This window comes from Gadus chalcogrammus, chromosome 16 (assembly GCF_026213295.1).
Source record: "Gadus chalcogrammus isolate NIFS_2021 chromosome 16, NIFS_Gcha_1.0, whole genome shotgun sequence".
Lineage (NCBI taxonomy): Eukaryota > Metazoa > Chordata > Actinopteri > Gadiformes > Gadidae > Gadus > Gadus chalcogrammus.
In genome coordinates, this window is record NC_079427.1 from 6,293,235 (window position 1) to 6,305,951 (window position 12,717).

A 12,717-nucleotide genomic window follows, 5' to 3' on the forward strand; every position below is an offset into this window, starting at 1 on the left:
AGACCCTGTCACCACTGTTCAATGGCCGATGGAGAGATAAGGCTTCTTATCGGACGGGTTGGTAGCACCAGGGGTAGCTAGCACCAGGGTTAGCACTATAGGGTTAGATAGTGGTTAGCTTGCACCATGTTACCCCAGAGTTAGGATCCTGTTAGCAGAAATAAATTTCACCGGATGTTTCTTTTATTCGAAAGCGACTTCCAGTGAATTTAGATACATGTTGTTATGTCTTTATGGTTAGTTGTGTACGGGTTGAGGGCGAAACATTGGGAACCGACCCACAGTGCCTAAAAACCCCAACCACTTACACAATCAGGCCTCCCCTGTCCTCCTCTCGATCCAAATGGGCCTTCTCCAATCATATTTGGCTACTCATCCACTTCCACTCCGTTCATCGACCCGTGTGTACGTTCCTCCCATCTGTCAAGCTGCAGGAAGCACAGGCAGGCAGTGCTTTATCAGCAGAGAGACCCGGCGCGGGACTGTCTCTCAACTCCCAGGTTAAGCACATAAAACCATGCTGGCTTTCAGTAGATCTGCCAACATCCCACCGCCGCGAATCCGCTTAATGACAAGAGACACTCGCTGCTTAGAGCCCCACAAAGGAAGAGGTAATAATCCTAATGTCCCTTGCCACTCTGTCTAATATAGAAAAACTAATTTGCACGGACACTTTCACATAAACAGACGCACACGTACCTTTGCAAACAAACAGTTTGGTACATGCACGCACAAATAAACACACACACATACACACACACACACGCACGCACGCACGCACACACACACACACACACACACACACACACACACACACACACACACACACACACACTCAAACACAAAACAAATGCACACATTTCACCACAACTCCCTCACTAATGCATGCATAAGTGTAAACACCACTCTCTCACAGGCCCGGTCACACCCTACAGATGTAAAGTTTGCGACGGGACGAGGTGAGTCACCGTGGAAACATCCCCAATATAGCAGATCTGGCACCCTCTGACTCATGGAGACAACATCATTCTCTAATTCAACGCCAACAAATTCCTTTTCCTTTCATTTCCTCGAGGCATAAGGGAGGGGGGGGGGGGGGAACTCTGTGTACTTCGGCAGTCTTCCCTCTGGCTGTCTCTCTCTCACTCTCTCTCTGTCTCACTCTACCTCTCTCTCTACTACACTCTCTCTCTCTCTCTCTCTCTCTCCCTGTCTCACTCTACCTCTCTCTCTACTACACTCTCTCTGTCTCTCTCCCTGCGTCCCAGTGTTTATCTATCCCCATGTGTGTCCCTCGTGGCCTCTCTCTATCCCTCCCTCTCTATCCCAGTGTTTCCCTTCATAGCCCTTCTCTCTATATCTGTCTCCAGCGATCACTGCCTCTCTTTCTCCCTCGATTTCTGTATCTCTTTCCAAAGTTCTCTCTCGCGCCCTCTCTCCCGGTGTCTCTCACTCTCCCAGTCTCTCTGCCTCTCTCTCTTCCTCTCTCTCTCTCTGCCACTTTTCCTCCCGGGGTCTCTCTCTCTCTCTCTCTCTCTCTCTCTCTCCCTCTCCCTCTCCCTCTCCCTCTCCCTCTCCTTCTCCCTCTGCCTGTTCATGGCTGTAGTAGTGGTCCACTCCAACACAGCTGCAAGGACGGATGCTCTCTGCTGTGCTCTGGGATTCAAGCTGAAACCTTCCCTTGTCCTTCAACACCCCTCCACTACCACATGGACTCTTCATTATCCCCACTTCACTGTGTGTGTTTGTGTGTGTGTGTGTGTGTGTGTGTGTGTGTGTGTGTGTGTGTGTGTGTGTGTGTGTGTGTGTGTGGGGGTGTGGGTGTGTGTGTTGGAGAGCCAGGGCTTTATTACGAAATGCATGCAGTAAAATTTGAAAGAATATGTGTGTGTGTGTGTGTGTGCACGTGCGTGTTATATTGTTTTGGAGAGGGAACTATATGACGACATGCAGTTGAATCTCCAAAACTGTGTTGGATGAGAAAAATATGTTTTTAAACGATACGCAGTCTCCGTGAGGAAACGTCTGCCACATGTATTGAACTGTGTGTGTGTGTGTGTGTGTGTGTGTGTGTGTGTGTGTGTGTGTGTGTGTGTGTGTGTGTGTGTGTGTGTGTGTGTGTGTGTGTGTGTGTGTGTGTGTGTGTGTGTGTGTGTAAGGACGTTGATGAAAGAAAATGTCCAACTATGTGTCTTTTTTTGAACAGTTTGTGCGTGAGCGTATGTTTGTCCTCCTGAAAGCTCCTGCCGCGTCTCATCACATATTTAGTTTCCCTCAGCCTCCTGAGCGGGCTGCGTTTGGTGCCAGTGTGAGCGAGTTCAAAACGACACTCCTTCTCCCTCCCGGCGCAGATTCTCTCTCTCCGTCTGTGGCCTCCACCGCATATCAGCCACCCCGAGGATAGGGAGGGTTATTGTTCACGCAGTCTGGAGGAGCCCTATCGTATTCCCACGAAATAAGAACTGTGACTCATCCTAAGACCCGGTTTGATTTGATACCGGCCCAGAGTCGATAGGACCTCGACCACAACGGCGGCGTGTATCGAGTTCCACATTTGTTTGTTACCGATGCCTTTAATAAACCTTGTCTTACGCAATCCAAAAGTCCCGCTCCAATCTGGTATAGATCTGAGCGTCAGAATCAGTGTGTGAGGATGATATTATTGATGTGTCGGGGCTGTTGCCCTGGGGGTTGTGTAGACTGCTGCTGTTTGTCCGTTGCCTTTGTTTATGTCGGCGATGGCGTTGTGGTGACGCCTGCGCCCTGGAATCTGCTCCTGACTTGATGTGGCAGAGAGCTGCGGAATGCAGAGCCTGGGGTTGAACAGGCGCAGTGTAGTAGTAGTAGTAGTAGTACTGCAGTAGCTCGGTTTTATACTGCAGTTTATCTGTCTTGAAGGATTTAGTTCGTACTGCGGTTTCTGCGTCGGTATGGTTCTTTGGTGCTGCATTGTCTGTGTATCACCGTGCTCTGCTTTGAACTGCAGTGTCTCTGGTTTGTAGGACAGTATATTTGGTAGTGTAGGTGTTTTGGTAATGCAGTATCTGTATATCGGTATCTGTATTTTTTTACTGCAGTATATGTGTCGTCCCATGGTTTTGTACGGCAGTATATGTGTCGTAACATTGGTTTGTACTGCAGTATATGTGTCGTACCATGGTTTTGTACGGCAGTATATGTGTCATAACATTGGTTTGTACTGCAGTATAATTATGTGTCGTACCATGGTTTTTCCTGCAGTATATCAGTCATACCATTGTTTTGTACTGCAGTATATGTGTCGTAACATTGGTTTGTACTGCAGTATATTATGTGTCGTACCATGGTTTTGTACTGCAGTATATGTGTCATAACATTGGTTTGTAGTACTGCAGTATATGTGTCGTACCATGGTTTTGTACGGCAGTATATGTGTCGTAACATTGGTTTGTACTGCAGTATATGTGTCGTACCATGGTTTTGTACTGCAGTATATGTGTCGTAACATTGGTTTGTACTGCAGTATATGTGTCGTACCATGGTTTTGTACTGCGTTTTTGCTGTTGTTCAGCATCTCTGTGTTGTTCAACGGTATTAGTATGGTGAATTAAACAGAAGCTTGGGCTGTGATGATCACTCTTTAAATAATGTCGTCATTATTCTTTAATGTGTTCTCCCCCGGAGTGTGCACGTGCATGCACCTGTGCACGTGGGTGCAGCAGACGCTGTATGTGGACCGGGCTGGGACTCACTCTGGCAAGCCTACATGGGCCTTTCTTCCTATCAATAAAATATCTGCTGCTCTGTCTCCGAAGTGTGTGTGTGTGTGTGTGTGCGTGTGCGTGTGCGTGTGCGTGTGCGTGTGCGCGTGCGCGTGCACGTGCGTGCGTGTGTGTGTCCTCAGCTCCAACAATGTATACATTCGATGTGTATGCAAACCGCTCCACCTATGTTTGTGTAGGCGACATTGCAGAGTCTGAACGTCTGTCTGTCCGTACGTCTTTCTGTATTACCATCTCTGTTTCTCTTGCCCTTTTTTGTTTTAAACTCTTTCCAAATGTCACTCTGGAAACTATCCCCATTCCTTTCCGTCTCTGTGCCTTCTTCTTTCTCTCGCCCTTACCCTCTCTGTTGACTTTATCTATGTAGATCTCTCTCCTACCCTAACTCTCTTTCTTATTAGTTTTCTTTTCATGCCTCTGTGTTTACCTGTGTATCTCTGTCTCTCTTGATCGTTTCCTCTTTCTGGATGGATGTGTCTTGTCTGACTCTTATCTCTTTATGTCTATGTGTGTGTGTCTCTCTCTCTCTCTCTCTCTCTCTCTCTCTCTCTCTCTCTCCTCTCTCTCTCTCTCTCTCTCTCTCTCTCTCTCTCTCTCTCTCTCTCTCTCTCTCTCTCTCTCTCTCGCTCTCGCTCTTTATCAGGTGTGTTGGTTTGTGTGTTCACTCAGTCATGGGGTGTTGGATGAGAGACGCTTGTGAGTCGATTTCACAATCTCACAATTTCACAAGAGTCTGTTTTCCCGGGGATGGGCGTTGGGACGGAGAATACGGAGGCCAAATGAAGACCGACGGACGGCGGTGGCTCCTCCTGCTCCTCAACACTCCGCTTTATGACTGAACCAGCCAGGAGACAAGAGTTTTCAGAGTGTCTGTCCAAAAGCCCGCCATAAGGGCTCTTCACTCACTGTGAGATTTGGACTGTCTTCTACAATGATGATGTGTCATGCTGTGAGACGACAGAATGATAAAAAAAATGTGATCGTCAGCCGAGTGTGAATTCAGTCTACCGACACGTTGGGCGATTCGTCGTGTGTGGCTCCGATCTGCTTCAATTATTTTTGTTTGTTTTGTTATTTTTCAATCCAAAGATGCGAACACGCTTAGTATTCCGACATTCCTTACTAGGCTCCGATTGGTCGTATGCTAGGATGGTGTCGTAACGGTATCCACCAACCACCATTTTCCACGGCAGAGAAATGCTGTCTGAAACAGGGTCTTAATCTTGCATTGGTTGTGGCCCATGAACAGCGTATTGTGGCTTTCCTCTGCCTTGAATTCTCCAGAGCTCATCGGTTGAACTGCTATTATGGCCTGGCTTCATACAGCCCTTTTGAATTGTGCGTGTGTATGCTATGCCTGGGCCTTTTTTTCAGCATAATAGCGTATTATTGGTCTAGGATTTTGCATTCTTGCTAGTGGTTTGGGCAGTGTGTGTGTGTGCGTGAGTTTGTGTGATCTTGTTATCCACGTGCACTCTGACATCATTGTTTGATCCTCAGCCTGAGCAACAGAGAGTGTGGGAGTCCGCTCCGTCTAGTGTGTGTGTTCGGCGAGCTGTGGTGGAGTGTGTTTGTTTGTTTGAGTCCCAGGAAAGGTGTGTTTGATGGGCCGCATCTCCCGAGTACACTTCTCGCCCCAGGTAACCACCAGCTACTGCTCTAGCTGTGTGTGTGTGTGTGTGTGTGTGTGTGTGTCTGTGTCTGTGTCTGTGTCTGTGTGTGTGTGTGTGTGTGTGTGTGTGTGTGTGTGTGTGTGTGTGTGTGTGTGTGTGTGTGTGTGTGTGTGTGTGTGTGTGTGTGTGTGTGTGTGTGTGTGTGTGTCCGTGTGTGTGCATACACGTGTCTTTGTGTACCGGGTGTACAAGCCTCCCTATCCTGACAGTCCTTGCTGCTGAGGGGTCCCTGTGCAAAGTTGCTCAGTCAGCCGTGCACAATTATTCCCTCCGCCCACGCATTGGCACTCGCAGACACACACACACACACACACACACACACACACACACACACACACACACACACACACACACACACACACACACACACACACACACACACACACACACACACACACACACACACACACACACACACACCCAAACCCAAGTACACCTTCAGATTCGGTCGGACACACACCCCCTCCACTGCAGTGGTATCCTCCAGACTGGTTCCAAGGGCAGGCGGAATTCCATCCTTTCTCTGTCATTCCGTTCATTGAATCCCTCCCTCTTTAAACCACCAGTGAGGAGCCAAGAGGATTATAATAGCCCGAACATGTGAAGCAGGTAAAGACGAGTGAGCAGCAGTGGCATCATCGGTGCAGTCTAAAATAACTACCCTCCAGAGAAAGAGAGAGAGAGACGGTGATGATGATGGTGGTGGTGGTGGTGGTGGTGGTGGTGGTGGTGGTGGTGGTGGTGGCGGCGGTGGTGGTGGTGCGGCGGCTCTCTCTCTCTCTCCATCTCTCCTCCTCCACCACGGGGGCTGTTAGGCTGGGAGCAGCTGAGGCAGCACTTTACCAAGGGCAAGGTGGGCAAGGACGTCAGCGACAGCTCCCTCCCCCCGTCCCCCTGTCCCCCCCGCTGCCACGCCGCCGCCGCCACCCCACCGCCGCCTCTGGAACAACGCTGACAGCACCCGGCGACCGGGCTGCGGCGCGGATGGGAGAGAGAGAGAGAGCGGGGAGAGGATTATGGGGAGGGAGGGGTTGGGGATTTGAGAGGAGCAGGGGAGGAGGGGGGAGAGGAGGGAGAGAGGTAGGGAGAAATGAGATGAGAATGTGCCTTCTTTTCTCTCCCCCGTCTGTTCTGAAAGTGTGAATGTGAGTGCTGTAATTAATTAAATGAAAGAGGGCTGTTCAGGCATTAAGGATTCAGGTCGGCTTTTACACAGACGCACACAGACACGCACACACACACACACACACACACACACACACACACACACACACACACACACACACACACACACACACACACACACACACACACACCCATTCACACACGCACACCCACACACACACAGTAAAAGGCACTCACAATAGAGAGAGGGATATGATGATGTCAAGGGAATCATTAAAGTGAAGAAGCTAGCTGTGTTTTCCCGGGTCCTGTAGCCTGAGGAAAAGAACATCTGAAATACAAGATGGAGGGCAGTGGGGGGGGGGGGGGGGGGGGCGCTGTAATGCCTCATGGAGGGAACTCCCCATCCCATGCTAAATATTGCATAGAGGCGCATGCAGTCACGAACAACACATGCTGTCGTATACACTAGCCCCCCTACCCCCATGCTCTGGGTCTGGCCGCCAGCATCCTTTTACCCATCTCTCCCTCCTCCATGCTGTGTGACGTTTTGCATGAATCGCTCACTTCCCGCCTAAGTCGCACCACGGTACTATCACGGCTGGCTACCCCACTGGAGGCCAAGAGGACGAGACAAACCCCAGCAAAAACACCGGCTTATTAGGTGTGCGTTTGCATGTGCGTGTGCGTGTGCGTGCGCGTGTGACCAACGGCGCCTCGCTCGGCACCTGAAAGAAAAACGAGCCTCACGTTCATACGCCTCTGCTTCTTCCATCTCTCATGAACTACCCGACTAACGCATGGGGGCCGCCATTAGCCGTCGTTATTAACTGGTAAAGGATCACTCGCCACGTGAACCCGCGGGAGACGGTGGTGGGATCACACGTCCGGCGATCGCTCGCGCCACCGCCACCACCACCTCCACCACCACCAGCTCCACCACCACCACCTCCACCACCACCACCACCACCACCACCACCACCACCACCACCACCTCCACCACCTCCACCACCTCCACCACCTCCACCACCACCACCACCACCACCACCACCACCACCACCACCACCACCACCTCCACCACCACCACCACCACCACCTCCACCACCACCACCACCACCACCACCACCACCACCACCTCCACCACCTCCACCTCCACCACCCCTCCACCACCATCACCACCACCGACCCTGACGTCACACAGAAGTAGTTTCACTTCTTTATGCTAATTGAAGTGGCGGGTGCTAGCGTTGTAGAAGGAGGCCGTTATGCCGCTGTTATCTGGAAGGGGTGACTGCAGTGGGACGGCGGCACTCGGACGAGATTTCATTACAGGGGGGGGTGGGGGGGAGCGGCGGTGGCTGTTTCATCAGCCAATTAGATCGCTAGATTAGAAACCAATGGGGTTCTCTGGAGGCTTGCACTTCCCTGGCGAGATGGAGAAGATGATGACTCATGCTGCAAACTCAGAAGAGTCTGCAGTTTTCACACAAAGCCATTAAGAGGCTTTTTATGTTTTGGCTGCTAATTACAGCCCGTTTTGGGAAGTAGCTAACTGGCTGGACGTGATGGCCTGGCCATGAGTACTCCATTTTATACATCATTATTGATAAACGAATCAATAGCGTTATCCCTTATTTTATCTTTGATACCGATATCTTTTTTATAATTCCTATTTATAAAACACTCCAGTGCTACACTCCAGTGCTATCTGAAGACATATATGATTACTCAGTTCAAAACATTCACTGCAAATTGCACTTTGTTGTGTGTGTGCCACAGAATTTCATAAATGACTTTTTTGTCGCAAATACTACACTCTAAAATCCTTTCATACCAGTGTTTCTGTGTGGAAATTGCCAAACGGGCCACGCCTTCTTGCTAACCATTCTGTACCAACCAACCCACGTGACTTCTAGTTGTCCTTCTAAGCCTCAACCTGTGAGCGCCTGCTGTGCTTGTTAGCGTTGGGGTCAGGGCTCACAGGTTGTCACGTTAGCCAGCAGGGGATTGGGCAGAGTCAGCTGTCAATCAGAAAAAGGACAGGATATACAGTGCGGAAGGAGATACACATGCACGTCAATGTCTTGCAGGTGTCAGAATATGATTTTATGTTAATATTTGTCAGAGAAATAACCCTGCAATATACAATGTGCGACTCTACTATTTCAAACGTTAGATAAGCAGCACAGTATAAGCCCTTTGAGACTGTACCTGGGGTTAAGGGCTATACAAATACAATTGAATAGTATTGAATATCTTCACGTTGCTTTATAGTGGGAATTAATGAATCCAAAGTGTCCGCCTAGATCTGTCCTTAAGTCAGCTAGCACAGCGAGCTAAATCGAAAGGATTCTAGCCTACTTTCAGATGGCAGCACACACATGGAGAGAGGGAGAGATTAGAAGAGATATCGAGAGCGAGAAATAACAAGAGAGAGAAAGATGTAACAGATATGGAGTGAGAGAGAGAAAGAGCAAGAGAGGGAGATAACAAGAGAGAGAAAGAATGGAGGCAGAGAGAGGGAGATAACGAGAGGCTCTCGGTGTGTCTCCTGGTGCCTTGTTCTGATTAGAACACCCACACACACTTAGAAACATGCCGGCACACATATACTCTCTCTAGTACCCGCACACACACTCTCATATGTGTCTCACGCTCACATATACACACAACCACACACTCCTAGACACATACACATGCCTGCACACAAATACCCTCTCACTCACATACAAACACACTGACACACAAACACACACACACACACACACGCACGCACACACGCTGTCACGCACCTATCGCACATACACACACACACACACACGCACGCACGCACACACACACACGTACACGTTACAAAACAGAACAGGGCAGCATGTCTTGCAGTATGACAATGATACATTTGTGTTACATTTTTTCCAGTATTTAATTCATGGCACAGCGATGTTGCATTTCACCCCTGACAGCGATCAGCCATTTGTATCGCCTAGGAGTGTGTGTGTGTGTGTGTGTGTGTGTGTGTGTGTGTGTGTGTGTGTGTGTGTGTGTGTGTGTGTGTGTGTGTGTGTGTGTGTGTGTGTTTGTGTGTGTGTGTGTGTGTGTGTGTGTTTTTTTTGTGTGTGTATGTGTTTGTGTTTGTCACACTGTGGGGTCACCTTTAAGTACACCCATTGGAACGCCCCTAATGAATAGACGGAGATTATGAATATAAATTGACCAAACCAAACCTCGCCCCTCTTTTAGCTCGTCTGCCTGTCTGTCTGCTAAAAGACAGACTAGTCATGCAGCATCAGGAGGCCTGGGTCATCCGTGCGTCTTACCCAGACCCCGAGACTCCAGAAGGCATTGAGAGGGAAGAGGAGGAGGAGGAGGAGGAGGAGGAGGAGGAGGAAGGCTGACTGAAGTTTACACGCGTCGTTTCCCTCCCAAATCCCCCTGCTCAGTGGAGAGATTAAAGCGGCCCTCTCTCTGGGCGGTAGGAGCACCTCCTGTCTAATCCTGCTCCCGCTTCATACCGCCGACAACACCGCACAATGAGCACAGCCAAACATCAACCCAGTACTCCCTGAACACAGCCCCCAACAAACCCAGTCCTCCCAGAACACAGCCCCAAACCAGCCCAGTCCTCCCATAGACACCCCCACAGACCCAAACAAACCCAGTCCTCCCATAGACACCCTTACGTCCCCAAACAAACCCAGTACTCCCATAGAAACCACCGCCAGCCCCAAACAAACCCAGTCCTCCAAGGACACAGCCTCACATCCTCAATCCACCGATTTTTCCCGGAACACACCGCACGCCAGCGCTTGATAACTAGACCGCCAACGCCAGATCACTAGATAACCCCAGCCAGATCACTAGATAACCACAGCCCGATCACTAGATAACCACAGCCAGATCACTAGATAACCACAGCCAGATCACTAGGTTTCCATTGCTAGATCAGTAGATAACCACAGCCAGATCACTAGATAACCACAGCCAGATCACTAGATAACCACAGCCAGATCACTAGATAACCACAGCCAGATCACTAGATAACCACAGCCAGATCACTAGATAACCCCAGCCAGATCACTAGATAACCACAGCCAGATCACTAGATAACCCCAGCCAGATCACTAGATAACCACAGCCAGATCACTAGATAACCCCAGCCAGATCACTAGATAACCCCAGCCAGATCACTAGGTTTCCATCGCTAGATCAGTAGTTCACCATGGCTAGATCCAGCAGCTCAGCAACTGCAGATCACAAGATCCCTACCACAACCAAAACCCTGAGCTACTTCCTGGCACACCTTCCTGCTGAATCCAATTCACATTCTGATGTGAGGCAGTGTCTCATTGTCTTGTCAACGGCAGCGAGGGCGATGATGACAAATGGTTGGATGTCTAACACATCTTGATTTTCATAGCATAATGACACAAATGTATTATTAAAAGTTGTATCCACACAACTATAGTACAGAAGTGACCCAATGGAATTAAACGTACCCTGAGAGCTACATCAAACACGTAAGAGAATTTGTGTGAGCCCTTTGGCAGTCAACAACAAAAAAGGGGTTATTATGCTGAGTGATGCTCAACCAGTAATCGAACACCAGTCTAAATAATTAGCCACAGTTAGTGTGTTTTGCCCCTGCTCATGTCATTCAAACATTCACCCACTCCTCCACCACCTGCGTCTGTACCGAACAGCTTTTATGATGTGGGATGGCAACCCGCAATTTAATCATGTTAATGAGTATGTTACTGTGAGATGCTTTATTGGTTATGGGATCTGTGTGAACCTCCTTACCCAAGAGAGCAGTGGACAGACTTCATGGGTGGGCAGAGAGAGAGAGAGAGAGAGAGAGAGAGAGAGAGAGAGAGAGAGAGAGAGAGAGAGAGAGAGAGAGAGAGAGAGAGAGAGAGAGAGAGGGAGAGAGGGAGAGAGGGAGAGAGGGAGAGAGAGAGAGAGAGAGGCTAGTAGAGGGTGTGTGGGCTGGGCAGAGAGAGATGTATAGTCGATACAGCTTCCCAGGCGAGGTGCTTTTGCGTTAAGCCCGCTTTGCAAGACATGTGGTGTGCCTTCTGAAGTTCACTCCAGGTTACTCCAGTTCAGCAATCCCTCGTCCCACCAGGGGAAACACGTTGTTCACCGGAGCTAGAGACACAGGAAGCGCTTGACACTAAGGGTTTATTAATAAGAAGTCGGGGTTATGGTAACTTTGGGTCCCCTGTTATGGAGGCGCAGGGTATTGCTGAAATAAGCTTGAGATATTTGATCCATTTAAGCAAACCCTTTTTCTTAAAAGGTCTGCTAGACGTCCTGTACATATACAAACTGACTGCCTTATGATTCATAGCCAGAGAAACTAATAATCGCCTAGTGAGTAATGGAGTAATAGATGCGATTATTTTCAGCTGGACATTTCAAATTAAGTGCAGATGTTTATTGGATCAAAACAATCTGTGTGGAAGCAGATGCTCAAAACGTAATGTTTTATTTTTTATTTATTTTTACAAAAATGTGGGTCACGGGCCACAAAAGGTTGACCTATATCAACATGTTCTTCTAACCCCACTGCAGATGATTGGGTAGAAGGGAAGGTTTTGATGGGGGCTGTTATGTTCCCCCGTCTCTGAGATGGTTCCAGCTCAGGACCCACTAGATTCTCGCTAAGAGGGGAGGTCCCATGGGGGGAAGGGGGGGATTGTTGATCCATTCCCATGGTAAACATCTGGCCCCAGTGATGCCGACGATGTAATCTGCTCTGGAGCACGTCGGATAATAAGCCTGGGTAGAGCGAGGGCTGAGTCACATGGCTGAAAGAGAGAGAGAGAGAGAGAGAGAGAGAGAGAGAGAGAGAGAGAGAGAGAGAGAGAGAGAGAGAGAGAGAGAGAGAGAGAGAGAGACTGTATTATCGAGAAAGAAAGAGGGAGGGATGAGAAACAGTGAGAGGAAAGCATTTAGTGTTTTAATTCAGTCATTTAGTAGACACTTTAAAAAAAAAATGACTTGCAAGTAGTGGTACTGCAAAATAGTTAAATTAGGGACATTTCAACATACATAATCAACATATAAAGTGTCATAAAAGAAAAGAGTTGAGATGGGGTGCGATCAGCTATGACCTGTCAGCATTTGGCCAAGGAGAGATGGCAAACCACACATTG